Source organism: Rhinatrema bivittatum, unplaced genomic scaffold, assembly GCF_901001135.1.
Source record: "Rhinatrema bivittatum unplaced genomic scaffold, aRhiBiv1.1, whole genome shotgun sequence".
Taxonomy (NCBI): domain Eukaryota; kingdom Metazoa; phylum Chordata; class Amphibia; order Gymnophiona; family Rhinatrematidae; genus Rhinatrema; species Rhinatrema bivittatum.
The window spans coordinates 34,910-50,051 of record NW_021821350.1 but is presented as its reverse complement, the minus strand read 5'-3'; the positions used below and the strand labels follow the sequence as shown (position 1 = coordinate 50,051).

The 15,142-nt window shown below is 45.7% G+C and overlaps 1 protein-coding gene across 1 annotated transcript in view; it reads right to left on the bottom strand.

Moving 5' to 3' along the window:
- LOC115082618 (alpha-1A adrenergic receptor-like) overlaps positions 1-15,142 on the bottom strand; it is a 59,105-nt gene that overhangs the window by 24,866 nt on the left and 19,097 nt on the right. The window contains exon 2 of the mRNA XM_029586829.1: positions 14,302-14,418. The gene's annotated coding sequence lies outside the window, so the exon portion shown is untranslated. The remainder of the gene's footprint in view (positions 1-14,301; positions 14,419-15,142) is intronic.

Here is a 15,142-nt window from a genome sequence, read left to right as displayed (position 1 = left end):
TGTGACTGGCACAGGGGCATATATGCTCCGCCCACAAGTTTTAGTCTGTCTCCATCTACTGGTGCGGAGTCACAACCCAGGTGTCCTGGACTGATCCTTGGTACTACAGGAACGAAAATTATCAGGTAAGAAACTAATTTTCCTTTCCCTGCACAGGTCTCCCTCCGCGTACGTTTTTACGACGCTCGGTGAGTACTAATTCTTATTTTTCGGTCGGTTTCTGTCACTATCTTAAGGCTGTTAACTGACTGAAGCCTTCCCTTCCCCCATTTTTCAGTTAGCTTTAAACAGCTTGCGAGTATCTCTGTGACACTCTGCTTGCTTATGCTAGTGGGGTAGGGATTTTTTCCTTAACTTTAGGACCTCTGTAGCTTCAAGTCCTTCGTTCCCTGGTACCCTCACGCAGTCGATACCCTATCGCTACACCGGGACCCTCCTAAACCGCCCTGGGCTTTTATATGTCATCAGCGCCCCTCCCCCCACGGTGCCCTGATGCCTTTATCCATGTTTTTTGCTTTTCAGTGCTACCAGGCTTTTTCCTCCTACGCACTGTTTTTTTCCTTGGGCTTCCTCGGTGCCGTCCCTACCCGGATGCATGCCATTGACGCACACGCTGTTAGTCACTGCCATGCATACTCGGGTCGCCGCCACCGCTGCCCGAGACACTTTTTAACGATCCCAGGGTCACTTCATCGATGCCACCCCCCCTTTTGGGGATGCCATCGATGCCCCATCCTCCCCACCGATGTCCAGCCCTTTTCCATCGGTGGGCATCGGTGCCACATCGATTCGTCGGTGGGCATCGATGCCGGATGGTCCCCATCGGTGGACATCGGTGCCGGATGGCTTGTCCGTCGATGGCATTGGTGCCGGATGGCCGTCCGTCGATGGCATTGGTGCCAGGTCCTTTTGCATCGATGGACACCGATGCCCAGGTGTTTCATCCATGGGCATCTATGTTAGAATGCATCCATCGAGGGCAGTCGATGCCAGGCTGCTCCCATCGGTGAAATTCGATGCCCAGGTGGGTCCCATCGGTGGGTATCCATGCCGGCTCGATTCCGTGGATGGGCGTTGATGCCAATGCCAGCCTTATGGCTGGCATCGATGCCCATGCCGATTCCAGGACTGGCGTTGATGCCGGGATGGAATTCATCGACTGGGAGATCCATGCCATCGATTCCATACGTGTCCATATCGATGCCACCGACACACGTGTCTGGGGCACCGATGCCATGTACACTTGGAAATCTGAGTCTGTCCAAATCGATACCGTCAACGTCTGTGGCCCTATAGTTGATGCCCGTGGCCATGCCACAAACGGCATAAATGCCCGCCTCCATGCATCGATGCCCTCGACACCTCCGTTTTCCTTCAGTGTCCTTGACGCCCTATTGATTCGACTTCGACTCAGTCGATGCCGGTATCTTTTTCAATAACGGCAATGTTTTTCGATTATTCGATTCCACATCGTTTCAAAGATACCTATGCCACTGCTGTCAGTGCCCGTCACTGTCATCATTCTCCTGGCCAGTCATCGACGATTTTTTATACCCATTTTGATGATATCCTCGAAGCCCCTTAGGTTGCCTTCAATATCGTCAATACCGACATAGCACCGCCACATAATACCCTCGCCTCCTCACATTGCTCCACGCTTTGGGTTCTTTTTTAAGCCCCGTATTAGCTTAAGACACTCCATTGTGTCAGGAGCAGAGCAGGCGTGCTGACAGTTCGTCATCGATCGCCTTCCAGGACGACGAGGGCTTCCATCTCGGCGCTGGGGAAAGACCGGGCCGAGCACCGTGGCACCCATCATCGCCGACATTGTGATCGTCCGCCGCTGACGCCATCCAGCACATCGGTGCCATCCTTCTCCAGGCTGGACAACGCTCGGGCAGAGCGACATCACCACTGCTATCAGCACTGTTCCTACAGTTTTGGCAGTCCTTGGTGATCCAGAACTTCCGGATCCAGGTCCGACAGCTTCTGCATTGGCGTCACGACACATCGAGCCGCTGGGATGAGGGAAGGGAACATGAGTTCCGTTAGGGCTCCTCTGTTCCTGGCGTGCCCCACCGTCAAGTGGTGTGGGACTATGGCCATCTGTTACACTTAGCAGTCTAAACGCCACTCACGCCTGGCCTGTCTCCTCTGTACCTGTGCCACCATACCGGGTTTCAGAGCGAGATGGACGTTTACGTCCCCGGCCTTACCCTCGAGGACTCCGGAGACCGTCGGAGTCAACAATCTTCACCGGCTCGTCTTGCGGCGATCCACGTCGGATGGTAAGTACCCGCTTCGGCGGCATTCCCATAGAGTTGTGTTCTCCCATTCGGACCGTGGTTCGAAAAGTTCTGGGTCATGTGCCTTTTAGAACTGTATTAGTGTCACATATCGCTATGTTAGCTATGTTAGCCACAATATCAGGAGAACCCCTCTATCTTCTTGGGATTGCAGCAGGGCTTCTTCTCTTGTCAGTAACAAGTCCCTGTGCCGACCAATGCTCTGACTCTTGGTTCCCTCCCAACCAAGGTCCAGCTGCATTGGCTGATCTGCTAAACATGAGATTCAGCAACCATTGCCCCATGTACAAGTCCACCTTGAGGCCTGGCCACAGGTCTCAGTGTCTCCTTGTACAGCATACAGAAATGCGGGTACCACTTACCGCTCACACACCTGCAGGAGCCTACATGATATCCTCCATTGGGACACCTCCTGGTCTCCCATCTGGTCAGATATCAGAGCGGCCACCCCACCTTGTACCAAAGTCCCGGTACACTCCCCCAGGCGCTACGAAGTGCAGAGGGGAGAAGGGAGGGGGGTTGGGGAGTTTTAATTGCACTATTCTTTCTTTTAACAGAAAATAGTTACTCTCCGCACATCCTGGACCTAAGAAAATCCAACTTTCTTTAGACGTCACAGGTACAATGGTATCTTTGGTTACCATCACTCCATACTGCAGTAAGTACATTATTTTAATGTTTCTATGTGCTTTATGGTGAGTCAACATTACAACCCCAAGCTCTGCCGCTGGCACCAGCTTCGGTAAGTGAACTGTCTCTTGCATCACTGTTGGTGAATGCTGTTTTCTCTGCGGAGTGTAACATCATTCACTTTCCTTGCATAGACTACTGCTAACCACTTTCAGTACATGCAAGGAGCTCTCACTTTTTTCAGGACTCACTATACATTTACTAACTGGGATTACTGTCACTGCCTTAAATCCCTTCTGTAACACTTCTGGACACCACAGTCTTAAGACCCTCTTGTCCAGCATGCGCACAGACATTCTGATACATTGTTATATGTCCCTGCGCATATTTTCCATAACCTCAGCCTTTCAACTTTTCATGGTTGGGCTATGGGGTTTCTTCCCACTATGCATTTTTCTCATAATTCAAAACTGCTATGGGTTATATTCAGTGACATTCTATACTCAATGGACCTAAGTGGTTTCATTGCTTTCGTCCCTGATTCTTATCCCAGTTCGAACTAGGACCTAGTCTCCTTCGACTCATGCTCGCAATTCCTTAGGGTTATAAAGTTTCTCCTGAAAGCTGTCAACCCATTATGCATCTATTGCACTCCAGCATAGTTTCTCATAAACTTCCTGGACGTTGCACCCATGAGTTATGCCCTTATGCCTTCCAATACTGCTTTTGCAACAATTCTTTGTGCATACAGACAGACAGCATAGGGACAATGTGCTTTCCAACTCATAAGCACGCATTACCTCTTAGCTGCTCTGCTAGACAGCTGCGCAGCTCTACCCTTGGCCCTTGTTCACTTCATGCGTCCTTGGGCCACATATCTAAGAGATTTAATGAACGCTCTATCAGACCTTCTCCACATAGGTTCTATCCTCTCGAATGGTCTCAATTACATGTGTACAGGGCAAATCTTTTAACGCTGAGTTTAACTAAACTTTCCTCGGCGTCTGCATCATTCCATACGATGCACAGGTTCTGCTCCCTGCACATGTTTCCTATGCGTTCCCTTAGATGCCTTTTCTTCCATCAAAGGCCTCTTCAATATATCTCTTCTGCTGCCTCTCGTAGCCAGCATTCTTCTAATGTTGAACTGGGATGGGGTTCAGTATTCTTTTCCCCACTCCCTGACTGAGATCAGTATGCTTCCCATACTTCTCAATCCATCATATCAGTAACCTTTTATTCTCTCACCAGTCAGTCCCAAATCATAGACTTACTGATGTTCTTAGGTTCTGGTAGCGTCACAAAACCTTCTAAACATAAATCTTGCCGTTTAATATGGCAGGCTTTACCTCCTGACGCTAAAAAAAAAAAAAAAAAAAGAGGTATTACCCCTTTTACTTTTCCACCATTTTTTCTTACTCCCTCGGATTCTGTTCTCCAGACATCCTCCACATAGATACACCTTTCTCTTAGGAGGTGTATCGTTTTGGGAGTTGGGTTCCCGTTTTCGGTAATCCTCTCTGAGTCGGCTTACCATGGATTATCCACTGATCAAGCCGCCTCTATTTCTCTAATCACGGAATGAACATATATATTCTCCTTATAAGTCTCATACATTCTACGTTTGAGCCTTTCCATTCCTCTCTTCCACAGTTTGGCAAGGGAACTTCTTTCCCTCTTAATGTCATTCCTGCCAGCAGGGTCCGTGAGTTATGCACTCTTTCCATACTCACCTGACTCCGTTCCTCTGCCACTGAGTAGTTCTACGCATTCAACTTTCTATCCTTTTCAGGTAGATGTTGTATCTCCTTTCCTCAGGAAATACTCTATTAATTTTTCCTAACCTCTCTCTCTCGCCCTAGGGAGAGACTGGGTTTTCCACATTCCTGGACAGTAATGCTGCGCTTACATTCTATCTACATTGCACTGCATTCCATGTGAATTCCACTTGACTCTTCCTTCATGCAAGGGTCAAGCTGCTACTTCCAGTGGCCACACAGACCTAATCCTTCTGATTAAGTGGTCTATATTTCCTTTCCTACCAACAAGCAGACATTTCACTACAACACTGTGGGTATCCACATACTGTTGTGTCCGTCTTAGCCTTAACAGCTTCCCTTTGGTTACTGCTGCTTGTACTTTTTTATCAGGTTGCAGCCTGGAGTCCTCTCCATACCTTCGCAGCCTATTATTGCTTACATTTGACTAGCCGGCATGCTCCATGTTTGGCCAGTCCGCCTAATCTTACTTTTTTCAATTCACTACCCAACATCCTTCCACGAACCCATTATGGTGTTGCGGATGCCCTCCGTTCCCATTTCCACCTCAGTCGTTACGCCTTTGCGCATCTGCGGTGTATCTGGTGCATTCCCGGGCATCCTCAGCTCGGTACTCACCCATTTGTGAGGACTACCATCCTGCTTGTCCTGTGAGAAAGCAAATGTTGCTTACCTGATGTAACAGGTGTTCTCGCAGGACAGCAGGATGTTAGTCCTCACGAAACCCGCCCGCCACCCCGCGGAGTTGGGTCTGTATACTTTTATTTTAGTTTCGCTTGCGCTTTTTAGCTTTAAGACGAGACTGAGGGAGACACCTGTGGCTCACAGGGATAATTGCAGGCTGGGCATGCTCAGTGCACCCAGTGTGCCAGTGTCAGTCAAAGCTTGTTGAAACTTTGACAGAAAAGTTTTCCGTACAGGGCTCCATCCTCGATGTCACCCATTTGTGAGGACTAACATCCTGCTGTCCTGCGAGAACACCTGTTACATCAGGTAAGCAACATTTGCTATCTTTAATACATTTCTATTAAGGTGATCACCAAGCGCATGCGATATTTTTCTCTTACAACATATTATTTCCTTTCTGAATTATCTGCCCCTACTGTGCGTTACAGATTTTACTGTGGTAACAGAGGAATCAAGGGGGGAACGGGATAGATCTCCCGCCAATACAAATCCCCTATGCCCTCAACTTTCGATGCTGAACTTTTATTACATTACTATCTTCAAACTTCTTTAATACTGAACTGAGGTTACTGACAAGGACATTTACTTCTGAGCTACTGAATTATGAATCTGAGAGGAGAATTATGAATCTGAAAGGACATTTTAACCAAAGAGTTAAACTGTATCTTAGAGAAAAAAAAGGGGAAGTAAGGGTTGCTTTAGTGTCTGATAAACGGCAGAGCACTGCGTATGGAGAAGTATTTCTGTCAGTTCAGTGCTGTGCGGCGAACGGAAGGAAAAAAAAAGGAGAAAAGAGTTACTTTTGTTTAAACGTAGCATATTTAAGTTCTAATTATTCTAATTATTTGATATTCAAGTTCTAATTATTCTAATTATTTCGTATGACACATTGAATGTAAGCTCAGATTATTATTGATTGAATTTATTTAATATTATTGGTTGAATTTATTTTTCCAGGTTAAAATCTATATGCACAATATTTGTTATTTTAATAATTCAGTTGTATACTAGTTTGTACTTTTCAGGTCTTCAGTCTTCCTGTCTTAAAGGAACTTCAGTTTTATTTTCCTTTTTCTACCTTTTAAACAGAATTCTGAACTTTTATTTTTCAAACATTTTTCAAACACATTTTTGATCTTTGCTCTAATTTTCTTTTGATACATTTTTGATACGAATTTTGAGCTCAAATTATGTTATCTGTTGTCTGTCTAATGTTAAGAGGACAATGAATGTATATTTGTAGGATGGATGAATATGTGTCAGTCTAGTGAAACATATGTTTAATGTAATGTCTGAAATACTTGTTGTTTGTGGTTTAGCCTACTGCAAATGACTTTTCCTTTAAATGATTAATTTGATTTTATACTATTTTACCATATTAGGTATCCGAAACCATAAAAGAAACACATATCCCAATTAGGCCGCGATGAATGAAAAATTGATACACCTTACTGAAAGCTTGAAAACGACATTTATGGAACTTACTCCATTCTTCCCATCCCTTCTCCAGAAGTTTCGCCCTAATCACAGAATTCGTCCTCCACCCATCATTGAAACTTTATTAATCTTGCTTGATTATATTTTGCCTTTATGTTTGCTGTACTTTACCTTAATGCAGTTCTCATGATTGTGTGAATCATATTGCCCTGATCAGATCCATTCCCAATTGTCAGCTCTTTACACAAAGATCAACTGTCATGAATTACACCACACTGTGCTTTATCAAATGTCAATGATAATCGATTGCCATACACACCTAGCCCATATGCCATTCTGCAAATGCCATGATTTGGACATCTACATACACCTACATGCAACATACTACATTAACTCAAGATACAAGAATTTTGATACTATTCCTAGTTCTCTTATACCCATTATATGATTAATTGAGATGCTCATTTATCCCTAGGTCCCATAGAGGACTGGTTTGAATTACTATCATATGATTTCATTAATGCTTTCCACGTTATATTCATCCCCAGTTACTTCAACCTGCCTTTCTTAGTCCAGACTTGTTCAGATGCCTGCGAGCCAGCGGCAGACCGGTGCAGTGTGCTGCAGCATAGTTTGTCAGTCCAGCCTTCACACCGTACTTAGGCAGCTCATGTGAATAGGCTGCATAGACAAGCATGTCCCCTTCAATTCGGGCATAGCTAGTAATTCTAAAGGTGTAGGGGCGGATTTTAAAAGGCGCACGAATAGCCTACTTTTGTTTGCGCTCCAGGCGCAAACAAAAGTACGCTGGATTTTAGTAGATACGCGCGGAGCCGCGCGTATCCACTAAAATCCTGGATCGGCGCGCGCAAGGCTATGAATTTTGTATAGCCGGCGCGTGCCGAGCCGCGCAGCCTACCCCGTTCCCTCCAAGGCCGCTCCGAAATCGGAGCGGCCTCGGAGGGAACTTTCCTTTGCCCTCCCCTCACCTTCCCCTCCCTTCCCCTACCTAACCCACCCGCCCGGCCCTGTCTAAACCCCCCCCTTACCTTTGTCGGGGGATTTACGCCTCCCAGAGGGAGGCGTAAATCCCCGCGCGCCAGCAGGCCTCCTGCGCGCCGGGCCGCGACCTGGGGGCAGGTACGGAGGGCGCGGCCACGCCCCCGGGCCGTGGCCACGCCCCCGTACCCGCCCCCAAAACGCTGCCGACACGCCCCCGAAACGCCGCGACGACCGGGCCCGCCCCCGACACTCCCCCCTCCGAGAACCCCGGGACTTACGCGAGTCCCGGGGCTCTGCGCGCGCCGGGAGGCCTATGTAAAATAGGCTTCCCGGCGCGCAGGGCCCTGCTCGCGTAAATCCGCCCGGTTTTGGGCGGATTTACGCGAGCAGGGCTCTGAAAATCCGCCCCTTAATGTAGTCCCAATTGTTTATACAGTTATTCCCGGTTACAAGTTAAAGACAGAATTATGACATTCATTTGATTTCCCAATTCTTAAACACCACATAGTTAGCATTTGTAGATACCATTGCATTAGTTACAGAGATCCCTTATCCCTTTGGAATGGATGTCTCCTTCAAAATCCTACTACTAATTTAGATTTAAAGCATTTGTTTGTATTCTCATAACGTTCATATGCATTGGCCTTCTGTTATGTTTTTGCCTACCATGCATTTGCCTTTGTTTCCGCTGCTTTGGAAGTACCATTGCTTCTGCTATGCCTAAAATGCCAGGATTCAATATTATGGTTAATTCTTCAGCTGAAGTACAAGATCAAGTCACCACAATTCGACAACACAATGATGAACATAATTGATTCTCCTCCTGAACCTGATGCGTAAGAAATCTCTTAAAGGACAAGGTTGTATTTTCATAGAATTTGGTTTAATTGATGGGAAACACAGTTAAAATTGGCTTACATTTCTAAGTGAGTTTGCAATGGTTGATTGTGAGAGTGAATGAAGTTTGCTATTTTAATGGCCTGAGACATCATCTTACATCACCGTGGGATCAGCCAACGATAGAGGTTCGGTGCCATGAACTTCTATACCATATTAAAAGAAAGCCTTTCATTCACATGCAGCAGTATTGGAAATAAATGTTACCTCCTCAGGCTGTTATGCTTAACGATGACGGGTAAGCACCAGGTAGCCAATCATTAGGATGGTGTGCCCTGGGCAACCTAAGACAGTGGCATTAACCCTGAGTAGAATGATTGAAGCAATAATCAATCATTGAGAGGAGTAATTGGAAATATAGGTCACTTGTATGCTGCTAATAAGAACACACTACCTAATGAGTCAACAGATACTTGGATTAACTGGAAGAAGATGCCGGAACAGTACCTGAATGAAGAGTGAATGTGAGATTGAATGAAAATAAAGCAAAATAAAGAATGTGTGAATGATTGAGAGATATGTAAGAAGAATGTTTCAGCAACATAAAGAATATGGAAGCCATTTTTAACAGTCCAAAAAGAGGGTAACACAAAATTGATGCTATGATCATTTCAATCCAGGAAATACAATCTCAGCCTTTCATTTGTGAAGGGTTTTCAGGACCGCCTTTCAAACCCTTCAAGGGGGGAATGTATATGGATGGACAGTATATTGTATTTCCTGAACTTATTGGCAACCTATTCCGCTACCATGTGCTTTGGCAAGCTATTCATTTACCATGTGCTTTGGCAAGTCCAGCACCAGGAAGAAGCCGACTCCCCAGAGACAGTACCTGATTGGACTAAAAGCAACGATTCCCATTGGTCACCGGAAGTAGAAAACACACCCAGGATGCGTGTCAGAACATTCCTATTAGACATTGTAAAACGTTTAAAAGTCACGGACACACAGCTCCTCTCTGAGAAGCAGCACTGAAAACCCCGTTGTAACTTCTTTGCTTCTCCGTGAAACAACAACTTCCTCAATTTCTTGTTCCGCTTTTCTTTGTCTCTGTCTTTCTCTTAAATAAACTTGCTTTTTAGATCAAATAGCTGCCTGAAGTTGCCTTCCTGAGTCCCGCTTACAAACAACATTCAGGTACTGTAGGTATTTCCCTGTCTCCAGAGGTCTTACAGTCTAAGTTTGTACCTGAGGCAATGGAGGGTAAAGTAACTTGCGCAAGGTCATAAGGAGCGACAGTGGGACTTGAACACTGGTCTCCTGGTTCTTAGTCCACTGCTCTAACCACTAGGCTACTCCTCCACTCTCATGCCTTCTGGTGGTCCAGAAGCTAAACTTGAAATATAGAGTGCGGGCTGCACTGGGATTTAGGATGGCCCAATTACCACATCACTCCATGGTGGTGGAATTGGTCATGAAATGTGCTAAGAATACTTGTGATCAATCTATTACACCACTAGGGAATGACCTGAAGGTGTTGAATCGTTTGGGAAGAATGTCTTCCAGGGTTTCATACTGAGTGCCCAGATTACTGCTAACCAGTTCTACATTGTGAAGTATTTGCACAGATATTTCCAGAAGCTGAAACCCTTGATGGAATCGTCAGAACTGGAACAGGAAGACTCATCCATAAAATGTTTTTGATACTGCAGCTAGGACTTCAGCAGCTTCCAAGGGGCCTGAAGGCTTGCATTGTTGCAGTCCAGTGGTCTTCCAAGGAAAAGTGCATATATATCTTGCTGATGTACTCTGAACAGGGGAAAACCTGTTCGGTGACAAAGTTCAAGAGTCGGTGGCTTTTCCTAAGGAGCATCAGTCAACCCTACAATCATTTTCAGCTGCGGCAGGGGACTAACCAGCCACTTCCAGACACCAGAACTTCTTTTACAAGTATCCATTCTTCCAGAGATAACCAATCATTTTCAGCATTACTGAGCTCCTCCCATTCTTCAGTAACAATAGCTGCCCCCTCTAACTCAACAGAGGAAAAGGCATCAGAGGAAGATGTCAACAGACCCAGTCTAAGCCAGGTACCAATTTTTGACAACTTTGAGGCCCACCTTCTCTGATGGGGGAAGAGTTCAGTTCTTCCTTTTGGAATAGGTCCAGATCATCAAGAACTGATGGATCCTGAAAATTGTGGAACATGGCTACTGTTTATGCCTCTATTGCACTTTTCCGATTCAACATATTTTGGTCTTCAACTTTGATCCTTTTCAATCTGCTCAACTGCAACTGGAGGTGGAGTAATCTCTCCTTCAGAAGATAGTGAAACTGGCACCTTTCCGGGGATGGGCAAGGGATTCTATTCCCGGTATTTTCAAACCCCCAGGAATTCAGGAGGAATGAGGCATGAAGTCTGAACAAGCTTCTGGTTCAGGAGAACTGCAGGATGAAGTTGCTCCAGACAATACTTCCTTTCATTCAACCAAGTGATTGGTTATATGCTCTGGATTTGAAAGACACTTATGCATATATTCTCTTTCATCTCACCCATTGGAAATTTCTCAGGTTCATGGTGAAGGATGCACATTTCTAATACAAAGTGTATCCATTTGGCCTCTCGGTGGACCAAAGGGTATTCATGTAGATATTCAGCGCCAGTTAGCTGAATAAGTTTTGACTTATCCAACTAAATAGCAGCAACTGAATATCTGTCTGGGATCAGCAGCTGCCACTTAGCTGGTGAACTACTTATCCGGCTAAGTAGTTAGCTGAATAAGTGTTGGGTGGAATGGGGGTGCAAAAGGGAGGATATGTTCTCCGGCTAATACTAGTCAGGCCATAGACGTATCCTAAAGCTAGCCAGTTAGGCTTATCATCTAACCTTTAAATAGCTGGGTATACTCAGCAGTGTGGCTGTGCCACTGAATATCCTGGCTAAGTTAGCTGGATAGGTTTATCCAGCTTATCTAAGCCACAAAGCAGCTGAATATGGACCTTAAATTGCCTTGTGGTAGTGGCAACATGCTTTATCGGCAGGGAGTCTGTGTATTCCCCTACCTAGATAATTAGTTGGTGATGAGTCCGCCTCCAGCAGGGACTTTGGAGTCCCTCAAAAGTCCGACTCTTCCAGACTCTGGGCTTCCTGGTCAACTTTGCCAAGTCAAACCTGGTTCCATCTCAAATAATTCAATTCATAGAAGCCTGGATAGATTCACTTCAGGAAAAATATTTCTCCCGTCGAACAATCCGCATTGCTGATAGACCTAGTTAAGGGCTTTCCTTCAACAAGACTGAGCATGAGCAAGACTGGTCCTACTTCTTATCCATTATATGAATGCATGTGGTATCTCTGATTTCTCTGCTCATGTGGTGTGTTCAGCAGGGTTTCCGAAGCCAATGGGATCAGCTTTATCAACCATTATCACACCAAATCTCTGTGACCTCTGGGATGAGTAAGTGGTGAATAAATCCAGAGTCCCACTGCATCAAGTGACTCTCTCTATCGATGCCTCCATCAAGGAGAGGGAAGCTGTATATTGGATCCCCAGTGCAGAGTCATCTACAAATTAACTACATGAAGTTATGAGCCATTTGCTATGCTTTGAGAGCTTTCTCTCACCTCTGCTTGGGAATTTTAATGCAGACAGACAACCAAGTGGCCATATGGGAGGTATGGGGATTTATGCTCTGCCAAGAGGCCATCTGAATCGTGTGATCACGTGTTGTACAAAACAACGGCTATCTCCAGGCAACCTATCTTCTGATAATCCGTTGGTGGTCCGCCTCAGCACAATGGTCTGTGGATCAAAGAGTGGTGGTGACTTCTTCAGTCACTGAGGGAAAGCAGGTAATCAAACTGTTTGCCTCAGAAGTCAAGTGTTGCGCTCGTCGGTCGCAGATGGCTTCGACCTTTGCTGCTCACCTCAATTTTCCCAGTAGCTCCAATTCTGGCTAAGATGGCCACCTCTGCCTCTGCATGCTGATCTCCCTGGCATTCCCAGGACGGCATGGGCGATCCCCATCGCCATCTTGAATCTGGTGAGACCTAGGGCATGCACGCACATGCCTGTCTCCTTCATGTGCACGTCATGGCGGGAACCTCAGGGACGTCCCCTCCGCATGACATCACTGCCTACGTGTATTTAAGCCTACCGGACTTTCCTACCTATGAGTTAGCAAGGATTCCATCTTGCTCAATTCCTTCCTCTGAGATGCCTTGCCTCGCTGTTCCTATGTTCTAGACTGAGTGACTCAGGTACCCGCTCCTCGGGGTCCTTGCTGCACTCAGGGCTATCCGATCCTTGGAGAGCCTTATCTGCCTATCTCACCTTCTCCAGCTAAGTGAGTTCTCTTGCTGCTTCCGCGGACAACCCTTCACTGTTCCTGCTCGGGTCTCCACTGCTGCTACAAAAAATTCTCTACTTCAACATCTCGGAGTGAGTACAATTTCTGCTCTTCATTACTGCTTCCATCTTGCTGTGTGGATCCTTGGGTTACCCCGCTCTGTGGACCACTACCAGATCCACGCTGTCTTGTGCAGGTTGCCAACAACTATCCGGCCTACCACACACTGCGGACCACTACCGGAGCTACTTTGCACAAAGCCTACCAAGAAGCAAGTATGCCCCGGGTTACCCCGCTCTGTGGACCACTACCGGAGAATCCATCCCAGGTCTTCCTACTCCAGTACTGAGTTTGCAAAACCGCTCCTCGGGTTTCTCTTTGCTGTATAATAAATATTCTCTGACTCCTGTGTCCATCACTGCTGAGACCCCGCCTGTCATGGAGAGTTCCCATAGGGCTCCTCCCTGTGGGTGGAGTCAGCTCTCTCCATGATCCAAGGGCCCACAAACCAAGTTCAAACATAACATCAAGTAGCTACACATCAGTTCCTGATGCTTTTCTGCTAAGCTGGAATATTGGTCTACTCTAGTCATACCCATTGATTCCTCTAATTGCCAGGAATGTGCAGAAGATCCAGCGAGACAAGGTGAGGATAATTCTCACTGTACTAGTCTGGCCATGGCAAGTATGGTTTCCATATCTCATCAGTCTATTAGTTCATTCTAAGTTTCAGTTGAGGATATCTCTGACTTTTATTATACAGAAAGATGGCAGCTTATCATCAGTTTTTTTGCAATAGGGTAGTTCCTTCCCAAAATGGTCTTTGCATTCCAATTAATCAAGTTAGTATGCTACCTTTGTTCTTTCCAAGACCACTAGTACACAAAGGAGAATGGGCTTTTCATTCCTTGGACTATAAGAGTCCTGGCCTATTACCAAAAGAAGACTCAACCTCACCGTCAAGCTTCTCAATTATTTTCATCCTTTGATCCCAGTAGATTGGGAAGAGCAGTTGTCAAACAAACTCTGTCTAATTGACTTAGAGGACTATATAGCACACTGTTGTGGTTTGACTGGCTTACAGATTATAGACTTTGTCAAGTCTCATCAAGTGAGAGCCATGATGACTTCAGTGGCTCATCTCAGGGCCACTTCTATTGAAGACATTTGCAAAGCTGCTACTTGGTCACCTGTGCACACCTTTTCATTCCACCACTGAGGAGACAGTAACTGTAAATGGGGTACCCAAAGTAAAAACGAAAAATATGGATTACCTGATTCAGAGACTGGTATGAGTGGAGCAGCGTCAGGCAACCACTTTGTTCCTGACACTATGAATTCATCGCAAGCAAGGATCCCAGTGCTAGCAAAGCTCCTGACAGTTGTAGAATCTGGAGAGAGAGAATCCAGACTGTTGTTACAGCAGAATTGCTGATGTAGAGCTTGGCTCCTCAGACCTTCAAAAAGTGTAAAAACACTGAAAAATGAGAGAGAACAGTTGTAACATAGGCAGAGTGTGAATGTGAGTATTATTAAGGTTATGCTCAGTCAAGGTAAGGACCAAAACAGAATAATTTAAAGATTACCGTAAGTTACTGCTGCTCCGCGATATTAGAGCAGCGTTTTATCAGGGTGTGGCTGGCATGTGAACTCTCGCACTTTGAATGTCTGCACACTGAGTGAAGCTCATATGACTGCATATTACCAAGGAGGGAGGAGGATAGAACTCCGATTCAGAGTACCCTAAATAGAAAGAGCTGACTTTACTACAGTGCAGCTTCGAGTACAACCTACCAACAAAGTGTCATTTGACCACCCCACCTCCAGAATACAATACCCTATGACTGAGTAGCAGCTCACAGGGGAAAAGAGAAGACACTGACTTTATCAAGATATCTAATCAGTCTGACAGGGCCAACAGTAACATAATTGCCAAAAGAAAGAAAGAAGATAATTTGCAGCAATAAACAGTTCTTCAGGAAAAGAGAGAGAGAATGAATGAAACAGTGAACTGTTCTTTCTCAGAGAAGTAGGGCTGGACAAATTATCTTTTCTTTAGTTAGAGAAAATACAGTTACATTAAAGACATCGTGGATGCATACACTGAGGTAACAC